This window comes from Mus musculus, chromosome 14 (assembly GCF_000001635.26).
Source record: "Mus musculus strain C57BL/6J chromosome 14, GRCm38.p6 C57BL/6J".
In the NCBI taxonomy this organism is placed as follows: domain Eukaryota; kingdom Metazoa; phylum Chordata; class Mammalia; order Rodentia; family Muridae; genus Mus; species Mus musculus.
Genome location: NC_000080.6, coordinates 39,059,922 through 39,078,501, shown reverse-complemented (window position 1 = coordinate 39,078,501; position 18,580 = coordinate 39,059,922). Strand labels below are relative to the sequence as shown.

The 18,580-nt window shown below is 36.6% G+C and overlaps 1 protein-coding gene across 10 annotated transcripts in view; it reads left to right on the top strand.

Annotated features, from left to right (window-relative positions):
- Positions 1-18,580, top strand: part of Nrg3 (neuregulin 3) — a 1,108,134-nt gene that overhangs the window by 394,734 nt on the left and 694,820 nt on the right. The gene's annotated exons all lie outside the window — the stretch shown is intronic.

Below are 18,580 nucleotides of genomic sequence, written 5' to 3'. Positions count from 1 at the left end.
TCTAGCTGTGCGGTATTCTACAAAGCAAGAAAAGTGTAACAGCAGATTTTCTATCCTATGTGATAATATCCATTTTCATGGTAATACACTGATGTTTGAGCACTTCCCAGGCTGTGGATGTTGAGGGTACCAGCTCTGGAGTGGATCTTAGAAGTCAGCTGTTATAGCTGTGTGTTACAGTATTTGTCATGAGGCATCACCTCCGTGATACTCGAAGTCTCTGCTCACAAAACTACGAATGCAGTCTCGAGGCACCTGTTTCATCGATGAATTTTTAACAGCCCAGAGCATGCCAAAGTTCATAGAGCTGTTCATAGAACTGTTCCTATGAGAGAAGATGAATGAAATTCAGGTAATGATTGGATGTTTTAGATGTTTGAGTTTTCCTTAGGAAGAAAAAAGGTCAAATAAAAAGAGATGAAGGAATTTATATATGTGCATAATCCACATTAATCAGTGGGTCTAACGGTGGTGAAAGGTTGCAACCCCTTTGGCAAGCCTCTACCTCCAAAAAATGTTTATGTTATAATTCATCATAGTAGAAAAAATCACAATCATGAAGTAGAGATGAAAATACTTTTATGGTTGGGGAGGTCAATGTAACATGAGGAACTATATGAAAGGGTCACGGAATTAGGACATAGGTGGGGTGGCATTTCCAACTTTGGTTTTTATTGTGAATCCTTCCAGTACAGAATGCAAGCTCAGACCTTTGAATTAATTGGAAATTATTGTATCCTCTTTGATGGTAGTGACAAAGGATCACACCTGGAATAGGAGCCTATATCTGCATATCAAAGAGCTGCAGAGGTAACAATGAAAAGGCACATGGCAAGTGATGGATGTGGGATACCCAGACAGGCTCCTACTCCTCTAATGGAAGTGCAATTGGTCTTGTTTTAAATTCAAACCACAGGTACCAGAAACAACTTAACATGGCTGACACTGTTTTAAATTCATACCAAGCTATGTTTTTATATGAAGACAATGGAGAGGTTTGTTTCATGTAAGAGTAAACCTGACAGCTGGCTGATTATTAACATCCAACAGTATTTACTAGCTTGGGCTTTCTGATGAATTCATTTTCCACTTAATCTATTTATTCATAAAGCTTGCCTTTTCTACACACAAACTAGGATTTCTTTTACCATTTATTAAAATTAATGTTCTCTGATTTATTTGCTTTATTTATATTTACCCCTTCTTCATTCTTCAGACCTGTTTCCCAAACATAAGTTAAATTTAACACATATAACACAGCATTGAAGATTTATTTTTGTAAGTATTCTTTGTCATCATATCTTAGGTCACAGATTAATAGGATCTTGTGTGTTTCAACTGAACCCCTGCCTTTTATCCATTGACTTTTGAGGAGATTTTTGGGTTTTGGGGAGGGGTTCATTTGGTTTTGTTTGTTTGTTTGTTTGTTTCTATCAGATATGCATATTCCTTTCCTAATCAGAGTCTACAAGGGGGCAGGAAGTACATTGTTTTTAAAACTCAGTTAAATTTAAGTAATATGCTAGCTCTATGTGAAGAATCTCCCAGGTGCCCACATTTTTGCCTCCTAGACAATTGACTGGAAACACTCATTTTCCTTTCTTTTACTTGTCTGTCAGTTGATGGCCTCTCTGTGTTCAAAGAGAAAACTGGCAAATTTTTCTCTTTCTACTAGGTTTTGAGTAACAAGTGCTGAGAACCCATCCAGCACCCTTGTTACCTTCCAAAAGTCCTGGTCCCTCAGGGATGCTTGAAGTTTCAAAACTATTAGAAATATCACTTTACCATGGTTTGGAACATGAGGTTAAGCTATTATATGGCAAATTTGGCTTTCTTCACTTATAAGAACAAAGAATATAGGCACTTTTATTTCTGCTTAAATTCTACATTTTAGTTAAGCATCTTGTATATGCCTTTGACTCTAATATTCAAGGATCTGAGGCAGGAGGATGGCTCAAGGCCTGCTTAGAGTACACACACGAAGGGTGTACTCAAATCTAAATAATGTAAACAAATACCCCATGTGTTGTTCATGTGCTTTGGTTGTTTCCTTGTTTGTTTCAAAGTAAAGTGTCTAAAAACTAAACTCATGATAGAGTAGGGCAGTTTTTCCAGATTTTTACAATGTCTTTTTTTTTTTAAGTAAACAACAATGAAAAAAGGTTGAGATGAATTTTCAAACTAGTTTTATGCCCTATGTGTTATATAGTTATTCTAAACAAAAAGAGCAAAGACCACCTCTGTGTTCAGGTTTTGTTTTGGTTTTTGGTTTTTGGTTTTTGGTTTTTGGTTTTGGGTTTTGGGTTTTGGGTTTTGGGTTTTGGGTTTTGGGTTTTGGGTTTTGGGTTTTGGGTTTTGGTTTTGGGTTTTGGGTTTTTGTTTTTTGTTTTTTGTTTATTTGTTTTTTTTTTTTTTTTTTTTTTTGGTTTTTGATACTTCTTCCATGGGAGAAGAGTTTTGGTGGGAAAGACAATATTTTAGGAAAATATGATGGATGGTAAGTATTCAATGATAACGATTTGATGACACAACTTAGAGAAACTCAGTTTGGGACAAATTTTAAAGGCAATATTGAAAAGGCGGTAGTTGCAGATTCTTTTGATAACTCATGATGGTTGTAGTGATGATAAAAAGAGATGGTGCCAATATGTGTGCATGTGTTTCTGTAGGATTAGGTATATATGTTTGTCTTTATAATGTTTATCATTAGCAAGGTTTTCATGAGTACATAGCACAGAAAAAAAATGTTACAAAAAACGTCCAAGTTTTAACCTGTATATCTGTATAAGCTGTATAATTATTGGTATAAAAGTAGTCACAATTTAGGCCTGTTGTCTTCTTATAGAAATGTGGTATGTGTCCGGGTGTGGTGGCACATGCTTTTAATCCCAGCATTTGGGAGGCAGAGGCAGGTGAATTTCTGATTTTGAGGCCAGCCTGGTTTACAGAGTGAGTTCCAGGACAGCCAGGGGTACACAGAGAAACCCTGTTACGAAAAACCAAAAAAAAAAAAAAAAAAAAAAAAGGTGTGGCATGTAAGAGAAAAAGCCATCAGGGAGGAACACCTTGAAAGGTCCATTCTAATGACATCTTATACTGTGGGAACTGTTAGCTGAATCCTTGGGGAATAGAAATGATAGGACTAAAGAAAATTCCATGATAACAGAGGATTCAGGAGTTAAGTTCACTACTGAGGAAAGGGAAGAAGATATTGGTCAATGAAGTCTAGCAATGAGAAAGAGTCAGATTTGTGGAAGACCTTCAGGTGTCAGATGGACAGGACCTTGGAGGAGAGACGATATTTATCTGAGATATCAAATATGTCTTTAGATTTCATTTGTCATGATTCTACTTAGAACAATTATCTTTAGTGAATTGAAATATAGATAGAACTCTGCCTAAATCTCAGTTCACCACTAAACAGGTGAAACACTGGGTGTGATGAAGGATTGGCCAGAGCTATTAGAGGATACAGACTGATTAACTCCAAGGAACCTAAAATGTACCTGTCTCCTCGGATAATTTGAGACATTGACTTTATATTATACTAATGGCTGTCAGAGGACAGACACTCACTGGTCATTATTCCTCATCAACAAAGGCTACCTGGCCACATTCAATCCACCCAAAATATTCCAGTGTATTTTGGGGATATGAAATATAGATATATGCCATTTTTTAATGAAAGTAACCACAGGCATTCTATTCATTTATGATTATGGATAAATTGCAGGAATTTCCATTTGGCGTGATGAATTTTTTTTTAAATACCCTGTAGCTTTACTTATTCTGTAATTAACTTTTTCTGCTTTTAATTTGAAAGCCTGTTGTACCTGCTTCACTGGTTTTATTTAATAGTCACAGCTCTCTGAAGTAACTGTTAGTGGTAATCTTTCACTACTGAAGGTACAAAGTACAACAAGTTAAATAATTTGTTGTGCCTTCTGTTCACTAGTGAGAAGGACTTTGGGCAATGAGATGTATGTAGAAAAGATATAGCTTCTTCCAGGATGTGGGATACTAGGGACGCTTCCACTGAGGATCATAGAACAGATATCATGGAGTGGGGCATCCTAAAAGCTGGCAGATGCCTCACTTTGTAGGATATCTTCTTTCATTGAACAGTCAGTGCTGTTCCAGGCATTATTCTAAGTAGTGCGTGTCAAAGGGTAAATGAAAGATAGTCTGCAAATCCCATATTCCATTGAAATCCAACCTTTAAAAGTACATTGGCATTAGTTCAAAAGTTTGTAGCCAAATCTGGCTTGCTATTATTTGCATGGTTGCTAGCCTTTCAGATGGTTGGTGCTTCCGGGTATGTAGTCTTGTCGCCACAGAAAATCCTGTGAGATGGTTCATCAGAAACAACTTAAATTAGTATATATCAGACCTCCTCAGCTACAAATCCTCATTTGGTGATGTTAGTAATGCCATTGTCAAGGCTGCTTGACCTGGCCACCTCTTTCTACTCTGCTCAATGATTTACATACAGTACTTCTAGATGGTTGGACCTTCCCAATTCCTGCTGGCTTTGCATTCCTCAGCTTTACTCTGGTTCAAAGTTAAGGGGATTGGTCGGGCAGTGGCTCTATTTTAATTTTATTTCAGTTTGTCATCATAGCATTTGACTTCACTTTGTGACTCTGTTCTTGTCTTCATCTGCTTCAAAGCCCAACATGATGCAGAGTGGAAGAAGAAAAGGAGTAAAGCACTATGAGTTATCAGGAAGGGTCAAGGACTATCTGCACTGCCATGTGCCTAAAAATCAACAGACCACTTTTCACCCTGGGTAGAGAATTCAGAGTCAGAATGAGAATTTAACTTCTAGTATATGTGAAAGATTAAAGAAAAAGAAAACTAATGGGAGAAGAGATTTGAGTTTATCCTTGTAATCACATGTTTCTTGCTCCCTTGCATTCAAATTTATTTTCTTGAGATGAGATAATATATTTAATTTGGAGGGAAGTGCAATAAAATTCTGCATTCATGTGAGTTTGTTATGGATTAAAATATTCATTTCTACCAGCTTTTCAATTTTTCTTGTGAGGAAATTTCGAAGGATATGTACTTTTGTGTTTTAATCTTTTTTGAATATGCAAACACAGGATGAAAAACATTTTCCTTTAAAATGGTCGCTTTAAACAGAGTTATCAAAATAATGATTTCCTAGCTGACATATAACACATATGTTTGCAAAATGAGAGGTTTATTTAGTAATTTGAAAGAACTAATGGCTTTTAATAACCAGTGTCCTACTGGCATCTCCTTTAAGCATTGCTAGGACAACTCGATCATTCAGTTCCCTGCGGTCCTGTTTTCCTTGAAGGTTCTATTTATGCTTTGCTAATTTAGTCTATATTTTGACATTTTTAAATAGGATATGACAGATGTTGAAGAAATGATCACTCAAAACCAATTCCCTTCAATTATCACCCTGATACTAATCTCATTTACCATAAATTCACCTTTCCTAACTCTGATGATAGCTACCCTCTTTTTTTTTTTTTTTTTTTTTGCAACAGCATGTGTAGGGAGCGGTTCAATGATGATCTTTGCCTTCAGATGCAATGCAAAGCTCTGGATTTTTATCATTTTCCTACTCTTATTATTCACTGCATTCATGGGCTTTTCTTAACTCTATTTTCAGCATTGTTGAGAGAATTTTAGTAGATGTGACACATTTACTTCTATGATAAATGGATAATATTCACGTTGAATCTGTATAGCACATTGCATGGTTTAGTTGCGTGTGTGCATGTGTGCATTCTTGCATGTGTTACTCTTCAACATATTTATTGAGATAGGAACTCTCACCAAACCTGGAGTTCATTGACTCAGCTGAGGTGACTGGCCAATGAGCTTCACATAATGGCCCGCCATTTTTACCTAGAAACTAGGGCTCCAAGCTCAGGTTCTTTCGCTTGTGTGTCAGCTACTTTACACAACGAACCATGTTCCCAGCCCTACTTTGTGCAATTTTTGTTATTTTCTTTATGTTAACATTTTGGTTACCTAGAGTTTTAGGTTCACAATTTTCAATAAACTTTTATCATAGTTTTCACTTCTATATTTTAAAATTTCATATCTTTTCAGAACTTTAAATATTATATATGTGGTATCCTATTTGGTATGCATTAATATTAAAATTACCAAATAACATAAATTTATTTGAACATAATGAGCTATGTCTAGATAGCTATCCAAACCTTAATTATAATTGGAATATTAGCAAGTTTAGTATATGTTATTTAGTTATTCACTTTTTATTTACAGTTATGAGCTATATCAGTCTGGGTAGATTTGCTAGAATGTAGAGTGCTGAGGAACTGTCTTCAGTCACTTTGTTCCTAGAAGTGGGACTTCCTGACCTGTTCAAGCTGGGATTTCATCTGGCATAAACTCTTTCTTGTCTTATATGAGTAGTGACACCTGCTGATAGAGTTCACATATGGAAGGAGAGTAATATTTCATCAGGAAATCTGGCCCTTGCGAGGCTGCACATGTTTTAGTAGATCTCCCTCTCCTCGTGCACATACTGCATGTTCTATACAAACCTGGATTTAATGACATTTTGTACACACACACACACACACACAAAAACACCTACACTCACACAGAAAATGAGTGAGAGGGATGAGATGTATATGTGTATACACACAAACACATGTATTAACAAAGATATCAATGAATATGAACTTTTGAACTATCACAGAATTTTAAATTACTCCAAGGAAAAATAATGAGTAGATAAATCAAAAGTAATTTATGCTCTATAAGCCCAAAATTGCATAATTTTGATGGTAAAAGTCAAAGATTTGAGAAATTAGGAGCATGTGATTTTCACATACTAGTTGTTTTGCATAACCACAGAGGAAGTATGTCAAGTATTCTGAAATTAATACTCATTTCTACAAATGTCTTATTTCTTTGGTGGATAAGCTTAATCAAAAATTAATTTGGAGCTGACCTTAGAAAAACTACAACAATCTTAAAAATAACAAAGTGGGAGGAAGCTTGCTCTTTCATATTTAATTTCACTCAAGAAATATAGTGATGAAGACAGTTGGTCAAAGAGTGAGAACACAGAGCATTTGGGGCATAACACTACCAAACTGAGGTTTGCAAAAGAAAAAGAAGGCTTTAGGCAAATCCACAAGCAACCCTTGGGATATGGCACTCACCAAAGGATTTTTAATGATCACGTAGGTATCCTATGTAGCAAGAATGAACATGACCTATGAGATTTCATCAGAGTTGAAACTTCATTTCTGAGAGGGAAGCTATTAATAAGAGTATAAAACAGCAAGGTAAAAATTGGGAGAAACTTTTTCAAACTACTAATAGTTATATGATGTATATATGTATATGTCATAGCATATGATATATATAAAGAGATCTTAGATTGCAACATTTCAAATCCACTGAAGAAATCAGAAAAGGGGGCATCAGGAAATGCTTCAGCAAAGGCTTTCATATGAGGAATTTAGCCACCTTCAAACATGCCCAACATTATTACACTTAAAGGAATGCTGATGAAAGTCATAATTAGCTGCCACTGACAGAATGGATAAACTTACAAGAAAAAATTGAAAGAACAAAGATAATGTCCAATGCTAAGAGTAATGAGAAAAAACAGTATCTCTGAGCGTTGCTGGTGCAGCTATCCAACGGAAGCACCACTTTGGATGCAGCTTTCCAATAGACACGCAAATACTGTGTGAGCTTAAAACCTTTAAAACATTTGCATGACAATCTTGAAAATATATTCAGACAGGAATTTCTAGTAAATGTTCATAGCTCTAATGAGCAGTTGGGAGTAATTTCGTTGTTCTTGAAGTGAGAAAATTAAACACACACTGAGATATCTATACTGTGAAATGCAACTTGGGAATAAATTTCAATAATTTTAATACATTTACAGGTAATTGTGTTGGATTTTAAAAGCCAATGTCACATTGCTAGTATTTTACACTATGTAGGTAAAGTTCTTGAAAGATTCAAATGAAGACAGAAAAACAAAAGCAAAGCAAATCAAAACAAAAAAAATAGTTACTGGTTTTAAAAGGGATACAGCAGGAAATATCTGTATATGTAAGGTAGCTAGTATTTATGGATAATATTCTGCACACTGCTACATTCTTATAATGATACTGTACTACATTTTTATAACATAACTATTTGGATTCGATACTATTTCTTATAGTTGCATGTCAACTGTAAGTAACGAGTTCTGTTAGAACACAATATGTATATAAACCTCTTGTCCTGACTTTGAGGATCCACCTGGCTTCCCCTTCTCTAAAGAGAAGAAGGAACAGTACTCTTTTGTGATACATGTTAGCATTCTCAGCTACTGGCCCAGTTGCTCATGCATTGAATTCAATTTGATTTTGCTAAGTCACAAAGACCCATGTTCAACTGGCAGTCTGAACAGTTGGCAGACTCTGTAAACGTGACATCAGTACAGCTACAATTTGTGAAAAAGCTTGTTTGATATCAGCAGTGTTCATGCTGAATTGCTTGAAGGCCAAGAACCACAAAGCTGTCCTGGAAAACAAGCCTAGAAAGTAAATCTCTAAATTCCTTCTTTCAGTTACTATTAAGCTACCAAAAAATTGTGTTCACAGGACCATGATTTAGTAATCTTAGAAGACAAGTCTTCCTTTAGTGGAGCCCTGAACAATTCCACCAATATATTGTGCAATACATGATCAGATTCTCAGTGGGTCTGAGGGTGGATGCTGAAGTTCAAATGGAACCCCTAACTAGCAACATGTGGGTCATTGTGGCATGGGTTTCCCAGTTTTAACTTCTTGTTTTTCTCCGTTCCTTCTCATCCTGCTTTTCACATGCATCTGTTAATATTTGTGAGTCTTCAGATGCTGTCCCAAGTCTATGAGTAAAAACACCTCAGTACATCTTGATGTGAGAGTTTTAAAGCCTCTTAGTATGTCACAATTACAGATACGTGTCCTGGAATTATACAGAACATGCAATTGTCTGGGTTTCTGATATTTCTTAGGCATCCTTCAGCCTTCCCTTATCAAGCCTCAATTGACCAACTTGAAACAACAACAAAACTGCTTCAGTGTATTGTCTTTTCTTGGCCTACTTTTAAACGGGTCAGTTAGAATTTTCTGATTCACTCTATGTCATTGCTAGTCAACCAGAATACACTCCTCTCACCTAAGGTTGAGAAGCGCTCTATCCCTTTGCTTTCCCACAGGTTGAAAAGGAAAAGGCCATGAAGGCCCATGATATGTATGTATTCTCATGTAATTTAGGCACTGATGGAAACCATTCTGTGAATAGCTCACTTCCCACTGACTTTTACTCACAAAGTCAAACCCTTCTCAAAGTAACAAATCTTCTTAGTAAAAACAAACAAACAACAAACAAAACAAAAACAAAAACCTATATGTTTTTATGTCGATATAACATTTTTGCTGCTACATGAAAACACACGGTCTGTCATTTCTTGGGCCATGTCTGATGAGCAAAGGAAACACTGAAATGTATTTTATAAAGTTATTTTATGTAATTAATAAACTTTCTAGATTTAGGTGAGGGGCCTTGCATGCATTCGGCATGACCCATTTTGCTGCATCCCTGTGCAGGCTCCTTCAGTTATGAAGAGGATTATGATACTGGTGATGTCTGTGCCCAGTTGCCATTGTTAGCATTTGTATCTCTATGTGTACATGCTACATCTATCTTTAGTTGTGGTGTGGAGGTAATTTTTCTTCCTTTATTATTCTTTAAACCTTGTTTACCATGCCATTGTTATTCCCCTCCCAGTCCATCCTCTGACTCTTCCTCATCCCATTCCTCCTGCCCTATCTCCAAGAGGATGTTCTCACCTCCTAACCCCATCTCACCAAGGACTCCCTGAGGCTGCAATTCTCTCAAAAGTTAGGTGCACCTTCTCTCACTGAGGCCATACTAGGCAGTCCTCTGCTGTATATGTGTCCTGGGCCTCAGACCAGCTCATGAATGCTACCTGGTTGGTAGCTCAGTGTCTGAGAGACTGCTGGTCTTATGGCATCGCCCTCCTCCTTAGCTTCTTCCTCCTTTTGCCTAACTTAACATTAGGGATACAAGGCTTCTGTCAATTGGTTGGGTGTTAAGTATGTGTATCTAACTGTTTTAGCTGTTTGTTGGGCCTTTTGAAGGGCAGACATGCTAGGCTCCTGCCTGTAAGCACACCATAGTAATAGTGTCAGGCCTTGGAGCCCTCCCTCCCTTGTGCTGGATCACAGTTTGGGCCTGTCACTGAACCTCCTTCCCCTCAGCCTTTTCTCCATTTTTGTTCTTGCAGTTCTTTTACACAGGAACAATTCTGGGTCAGAGTTCTTTACTGTGGAGTGGTAAGACCATCCCTCCACTTGAAGCCCTGTCTTTCCACTAGAAATGGACTCTAAAAGTTCTCCTTCCCCACTGTAGAGCACTTGATCTGAGTTCTCTCCCTTTGAGTCCTCAGAGTCTCTCACCTCCCAGATCCCTGGAACATCCTAGAGGGTGCCCCTACCTCCTGCCTCCAAAGGTTGTCTTTTTCTATGCTTCCTGATGGCTCCCAGGGCTTCATTCCTATCCCCCACCTCCAATACCTGATCATGTTGCCCCTTTCCTCTCCCTCACCAATCTCCTGCCCATGACCCTCACTACTTTTTCACCCCCACACCCACCACCCCCGTGATTGCTTTCTTCACCCTCCCAAGTGGGATTGAGGCATCAATATATCACTTATATCCACTTAGTGATTACATACCAGGCATGTCCTTTTGGGTCTGAGTTACCTCACTCAGGATGATAGTTTCTAGTTCCTTCCATTTGCCTGTAAAACTCATGATATCTTTGTTCTCTCTTTTTTTAATTAGGTCTTTTCTTCATTTACATTTCCAATGCTATCCTAAAAGTCCTCCATACCATACCCCCCCAATCCCCTACCCACCCACTCCCACTTCCCACTTCTTGGCATTCCCCTGTACTGAGGTATATAAAGTTTGCAAGACCAATGGGCCTCTTTTTCCAACGATGGCCGACTAGGCCATCTTCTGATACATATGCAGCTAGAGGCATGAGCTCTGGGGGGTACTGGTTACTTCATATTGTTGTTCCACCTATAGGGTTGCAGACCCCTTTAGCTCCTTGGATACTTTCTCTAGTTCCTTCATTGGGGGCCCTGTGATCCATCCAATAGCTGACTGTGAGCATCCACTTCTGTGTTTGCTAGGCCCCGTCATAGCTTCACAAGAGACAGCTCTATCTGGGTCCTTTCAGCAAAATCTTGCTAGTGTATGCAATGGTGTCAGTGTTTGGAAGCTGATTATGGGATGGATCCTCAGGTATGGCAGTCTCTAGATGGTCCATCCTTTCATCTCAGCTCCAAACTTTGTCTCTATAACTCCTTCCATGGGTTTTTTTGTTCCCAATTCTAAGAAGGGGCAAAGTATCCACACTTTGGTCTTTGTTCTTCTTGAGTTTCATGTGTTTTGCAAATTTTATCTTCTGTCTTGAGTATTGTAAGTTTCTGGGCTAATATCCACTTATCAGTGAGTACATATCACGTGAGTTCTTTTGTGATTGGGTTACCTCACTCAGGATGATGCCCTTCAGGTCCATCCATTTGCCTAGGAATTTCATAAATTCATTCTTTTTAATAGCTGAGTAGTAATAGCAATGTAAATGAACCATATTTTCTGTATCCATTCTTTTGTGGTTAGACATCTGGGTTGTTTCCAGCTTCTGACTATAGCTACCACAAATAAGGTCACTATGAACATAGTGGAACACATGCCCCGGTAGTATGGTTGGGAATCTTTTTGGTATATACCCAAGAGTGGTATTGCTGGTATTCAAGTAGATCTATTTCTAATTTTTGGAAGAACCTCCAGATTAATTTCCTGAGTGGTTATAAGTTTGCAATTCCACCAGCAATGGAGGAGTGTTCCTCTTTTTCCACATACTCTCCAACATGTGCTGTCACTTGAGGTTTTGATCTTAGACATTCTGATTCGTGTAAGGGGGGATCTCAGGGTTGTTTTGATTTGTATTTCCTTGATCATTAAAGACTTTGAACATGTATAATGCAGATGAAAACATGATGAAACTTTAAAATTATGTGTCAATATGTTATGGCTCTTAGGATTCGGGTTTCTTCTTCATCATTTGGTGGTGTTTGTTTGTTTGTTTTTCTTAAACTGAATCTGACATCTCCAATTTTGATTTTCTGTGATATTTTTGCTGGTTATCTTTCTTTATCATCTGCTTCTATAATACTTGGTTTTATATATTACAAATCCTGGTGCTCCCTACACTTGAACATTGGAAATGTTTAGGTCGGCAACCATAGAAAGCTCGCTAGGGGTCCTGATTCTGTTTCCTTCCATCTGGCTTTCTAGTTTGAGTTTGTGCATATCTGTACATAATGAGTTCATACCCATGAGCTATTAAAAGAAACAGAAAAAGAAATATAAATATTCCTAATTAAGGCAAGAAACCCTGAAGTTAAATTTTGATAATAAAATTCAAACATTGGGTTCATGTTATTTATACTCCCAAAACAAGAAAAAAAAAACAGTATTAAGATCAACTTGACTATGACTAATGTTAAATGTGAAACTCTTTAAATATATAAGACCTTGTCTATTTTGTTTCACTGAGACCATGACTAATTCCTCCATACTTAGGAGAGTTGAGCTAACACAGTGTTGGCAGTCAATTGTTGAATTCCTACAATAAAAATAAATCTGACTTTTTTCATTTAAAATTCTGATAAATCTCCATGGAACATAAAATAAAAATGGCATTTCTGCTATCACAAGACAGAATGGTTACCCACTATAGGCTTTAGTCAAGAATGGCAGTTGTATTGTACTGAAGTGAACAATCAACTTTGTGTCAAACTCTCTAATTTTGAGATTGAGTCTGCTGTTGTTATCCATGGTGATTTTTTAAGAAAGGAGACACTCTTTGTAAATCGGAAAGGATCTATAATGAAAATTTCAGTAACAAACTCTTAGAAAATAACAGGAATTTTCTCTTTTTTATTCTGAACATTGAGCCATTGGCATCACATACCCAGGTTGCCAATATGACTCTATAAGATATCTTTAAAAAACTCTACAATAGTTTTATTCTATATGCTTAACATGTATTACAGGAAAATTACAATGTTTAAATCTTCCTCTTAAAGGCTTTGCACACAAACACCCATATTTGCCATCATGCATAGTGACCTTGTCCAGGAGGATTTGTTCTATGACATTAATTAGATACATCCCATTATTACATGTCTGTTATCTAAACTGTTCTCAGCAGCAAAGCAAATGCTAGTTTGTGGAGAGATTCATATTCATTTATTCTTTCATTTTATTAGCAAATCTTTACTTAACTTTCCATGTGAGATATAGTTCTAAGCTCTGAGAACATGGAAATAAACAAGAAAGAGGGACAAGAACTGTTAGTTTAAGGCTACTTTTGAAATTATAGATGAATATTAAATTGTTGCAGCACATATAATAGTTTATATAGTAATTATTTCTGTGGATGACATAGGTGAGGCCAGGCTTGCTAGAAAAAAACGATGCTTTTAACTGGAACCTAATTGAATGAAAATATGCAACATTAGTCAGAAGAAAAACTCCAGAGTTTCAGATAGAGAAAATGGCATATAAGGAGATTTTATGCTTCATAGTGAGATGAACAAGTATACATATATGTGCAATATATGAGAGAAGACAAAAGAGCAAAATGTGGAGTGATTAGCAAAAGGAACACCATGCCTTAACATTATTTCAAAGAGAATGACAAACTGCCAACATTTATGGCAGAGTCTAAAAGGTGAGTTGATGTAATAAATTTATTTTTGACAAGGCCATTCGGGATGCCATTCCAAGCCTGGATTTAGGTCTTTGTAGGAGCAGATTAACCAGAGAGTCTGTAGAGTAGCCCAGATGTAACATAGTCTTAATATGGACAGTGATGGTCATGGAGAAAGGCAGATAATGCAAATGATTATTAAAAAAGGCAAGTTCTGTTCATCAGGCTTTCAAATTGAGGGCTTGAAGAACCTGGCCATCAGCATCAAGGAGCTGGAGGAATGGTGCTTCAGCTTAGAATGCATATCAACTAGTGGAGCAGACTACATCCTTTTTATATTGTAGGAGGCTTTAAGCGTATCTGATTAGTAAAGAAAGTACACAGTGATCCAAAACATGTCTCACAATTTTATCTAAATTTACTCAAAAGAAAACTCCTAGCCAGACGTGGTGGTGCACACCTTTAATCCCAGCACTCACTCAGGAGGCAGAGGCAGGCAGATTTCTGAGTTCAAGTCCAGCCTGGTCTACAAAGTGAGTTCCAGGACAGCCAGGACTACACAGAGAAACCCTGTCTGGAAAAAAAAACAAACAAAACAAAACAAGCAAACAAACAAACAAAAAACCCAACTCATTGATGGGTTGTATATGACCAAACATATTAAAAAATACAGCCCAATACAAATCATATAATCCTTAAAAATTAATAAATTATTTTTGTAGATTATTTTCTGATGGGATTTTATGGCTATTGAGTGTATATATTTTTTTAACAACATTGTATAAAGAAGACAAAGGGTCTACACTCTTGCTGGGGCAATTTTTTTCTGATTAAAATTTATTGATTTATATGTCAAAAGTTCATTCAATTCACTGATTTGATTTATGCATATGAAATTAGAAATAGCAAGACTCCTTGTACTGTGTTTTATTGTCTATATAAAGAGATAAATATAGGAATTCTAACAAATAAAATAAAACATTAAGACACATGAATTTTCTTGATCTGGAATGACTCTCAAAGTTGAAGGAGGCACTATGTTGGTAGAGAACTCATGAAAATGTAGGTGCTAGGGGAAGGTCTCATGTCTTGATACATTTGCGCACAACATGGACTTTGGGAAACAAGTTTGTAACTGAACATTTTCCTGCTTGGTCATAGGCTAAACAGCTTCCTCTACCACACCTTCCATCTATCATGTATGGTATATCCACCTCCACAAGCGAAGTATAACTCATCCCTGATAAATCCTCTAAAATAACTTGTCTTCATTATTATCTAATCATCTCTGTTATTTGTTATATTGATTGAAAGAACAAATATGTTATATTAAATATACACCTATTTTGGAAACATATGTACTATCACATTTATTGTATATATTGTTTTCTCTTTTTCTCTGGTAGTGTTGAATCAAGCTATACAAAAAACCATTATGAATCACAGCAAAATTTATCAGTCCTCCAGAAGTATATGGTAACTTTTGATAATTCTTAATGCCTAATGAGTGAGCTATAACTATGTTAGTATATATGTATAAAAGTCTATTGAAGATTAGCTTTGTGAACATACCTGAAACTATAAAACTGAGTGAAAGGTAAGAGAATCAGAAGTGTAAACCAGCACAGTCTATAAGCAACATGCTATCTAAAAATAACATTTCATTAAACATGTAGGTTCATATTTTATACACTACATCAAATACTCATAATTATTCTAGTTTCTTCTTTACTTTCAAGTTTCTCTATCCTGGAAACATTTTCAAGGAGGTTAAAACCCATTAAGATTTCTATAGGCTCAAGTCTGACCAAGTCCCAGCATGAAAAGTTGAGGTGGGCAAAAAGCCACATCCCTAGCCAAAGAACCATAGGCAATTGATAACTGCTGTGAAAGGGAGAATCAGTTTAAAGATTATTACCCCTGGTAAGTTGAATGTCCTTGTGCTGGGCAAGGCCACAAGACTACATGGGCATCACCAATTAGACTTAATGGGTTAGAAAACAAACAAACAAAGTTGGATAGGTAGGTAAGGAAAGGGGTGGTAGACCTGGCAAGAGCTTGGAGGGTAAAAATGATCAAAACACATTGTATGAAGTTCTCAAAGAACTAATTTCAAAGCCCCACCCACTGAGAGGTGGAATAAAGTGAGACAGACCTAGGGAGACAGAATCAGAGAGAGGGAGGGAGGAGTGGAGGGGGAGAGAGAGGGGGAGGGGGAGAGAGAGGGGGAGAGAGAGGAGGAGGAGGGGGGATGGAGAGAAGGCAAAAATGTATTTATCTTATGGTATTCATCTTTAGATTGTACAAGATAATGACTAACCCTACTGGCCAAGGCTTTGGTCGATGATCTTAATGTTTTCCCCTTCAGACTCCTTTCTCTTTCTTTCAACATGTATATATCATAGGAGTATCCCATGATGTAAAGCAATGTGACTGTCTTCTGGTGGTGGAAAAAGTCCCTGAAACTATTAACTCATAGAAATTAATTTAAAAACTGTCCTTCCTATAGCCTTGAGTTGACTTCATGTGGGTTTTGTTTTCTCATATTGATGGATCTTCTGGGCTCCCTGGAGCAATCTTGTGTCCAACAGACTCGATAATCATCTAAGTAGTAGCACAGTAGGCTGCTCTAAGTAAGTTAGACTTACCACCCATTGTCTTGGTAGATCCATCTGCTCATGAGAAGGATTGCTGTGTTTTTTTGTTTTTTTTTTTTTTTTTAGAATCACCTTCATACTGTGGGATCTGAGTACAGGAGCCCCACTGCAGGTATTGCTTCCAACCATAAACCAGTTTTCCATTAAAAACACTGAAAGATTCCATTAGTGTATATAGCCAATTAGAAGGATAATGGCTGAGTCTTGGATGACAAAGGGATTGTCCCTTAGAACCCAAAAAGCAAAGTTATCATTGATATGCAGAGTGCTTTTCCACATTTCATATGTGTTTAGCAAACTTTTAAAGTGGTTGTTTATGTAATGTTCAAAGGATTAACATGTTACTCACAGTATCACAGATACAACAAATCTTGGCCAAGGACTTAACACAGAAGTTTTGTTCATTACCAAGTGAGAATCACTACCTATGTGACATGAGTTATTTCAAGGATATGGTAAAACACCCAGTAAACCAGAGCCCCATATTCAGCCTTCCAGTTGTTTCTGTGGTTGATGTTCTGTCACAATAGGATCAAGACTAACTCCTTAGGTACTGTGATTACTTCACTCTTTAGGTTAGTGGCTACTTTGTCTTTACATGGTGATGGTTTGCTCGGCTCTGTTACCTCATATACTCATCAAATAGAACTTTGTAAATTATGTTTGCTAACTACTTAAATGGCCAGAAAAAATAAAGTATTAAACAGAGATACCGAAAGAAAGACTGTGAACCAAGATTCCATAATTTCATATGGGTACTGAATAAATTGAGATGTCTCTTACCAATTGACATGCCTCAGCCACTGGTGAAAAAATTTCCAGTCACTGCTTGGCCAAAACTTTAAGAATACACTGTTAGAGAAATTCTCCAGTCAACACTAGGTGTGTATATTTGTATGTATACACACAGATAAGTAATGATATTTATTTAAAAGAAAAGTATGCATGCATTTCTAGTTTGAGAGTTATGTTGTGCTTTGGATTTTGTGTTAGAAATAACTTATATTCAAGATATTTTCTGAACTATTTAGAGAAAAATACTGTGCTGCATTTGGTTTGCCTTCAAATACTATATAAGAGTGTGCTAGACCGTGAAAAGAGCAGATAAATTAATTCTATTTATGGAAGCTAAATAACAATGATACAGGGGTTTGTACTGTTCTTGTTAAATCATGTTTTCAAATGCCTATAATCAAAATTTTGGAAAAACATTATGTAAATTACAGACAGTTTTGAATTCCATTTTCAAATGAATAGAACAAACGCCATATTGTCTTCAGGCTCCTGTCACAATATTAATTCTTTATTTTCTTTCTCCTATCAAAGAAGATATGATGAGTTGTTTCTAGGCAAAGCTAGACTCTTGGGAAGTTAGTGAATCATTTAATACCCATTTATTTATTTATCTATCTATCTATTTATGTGGATTACAACTTGAGCTAGAGTGAAGGCCAGTGAGGCACAGGGACATATAACCCAGTGAGATTCTGGGAGAATCTCTTATTTCCAATAAGTAGGGTGTTAAATACTTTTGTTTTACATCAGAACTGGGAGAGAGAAGACAGATAGTGACTGAGTTAAAATATTTTGAAATATATTTCCCTGTATTTAAAAGGAGGAAGTAAAATATGCATAAACTACCTCCCATGGCAATTAACTTGAATACGATTGATTTCATCAATATTCAATATTGATGCTGTGGTTTAACAGTGGCATGTAGCACCTGTTGTTATCAAGGTTTGGATGTGTCAGTCAGCATGACACTTCTGAAAAATAGTCATGAAATAAATTCCTGACATGTTTACTTCCTGATCTGATCCTGAGACTATAATTTTCATCTTGGTTTCTGATTTGACTCTGTTATTATGTATTAACACCTTAATTACCAAGCATTTAGGATTTTTTTCCGTACATTAAAGTATGCTGTGTCTATTTGCAAAAGAAATAGTATACACATATGTATTAGTCATATATTATTTAAACAAGCAGGGCTGAAGGCTTGGTGGGAACTCAAATGAACAAGACAAAGGTTTCTTCAGAAAGATAATTTCCAGACTCTTAAATGAAACTGGTGCTGTGTATTCATCATTCCCTGTGTAGTC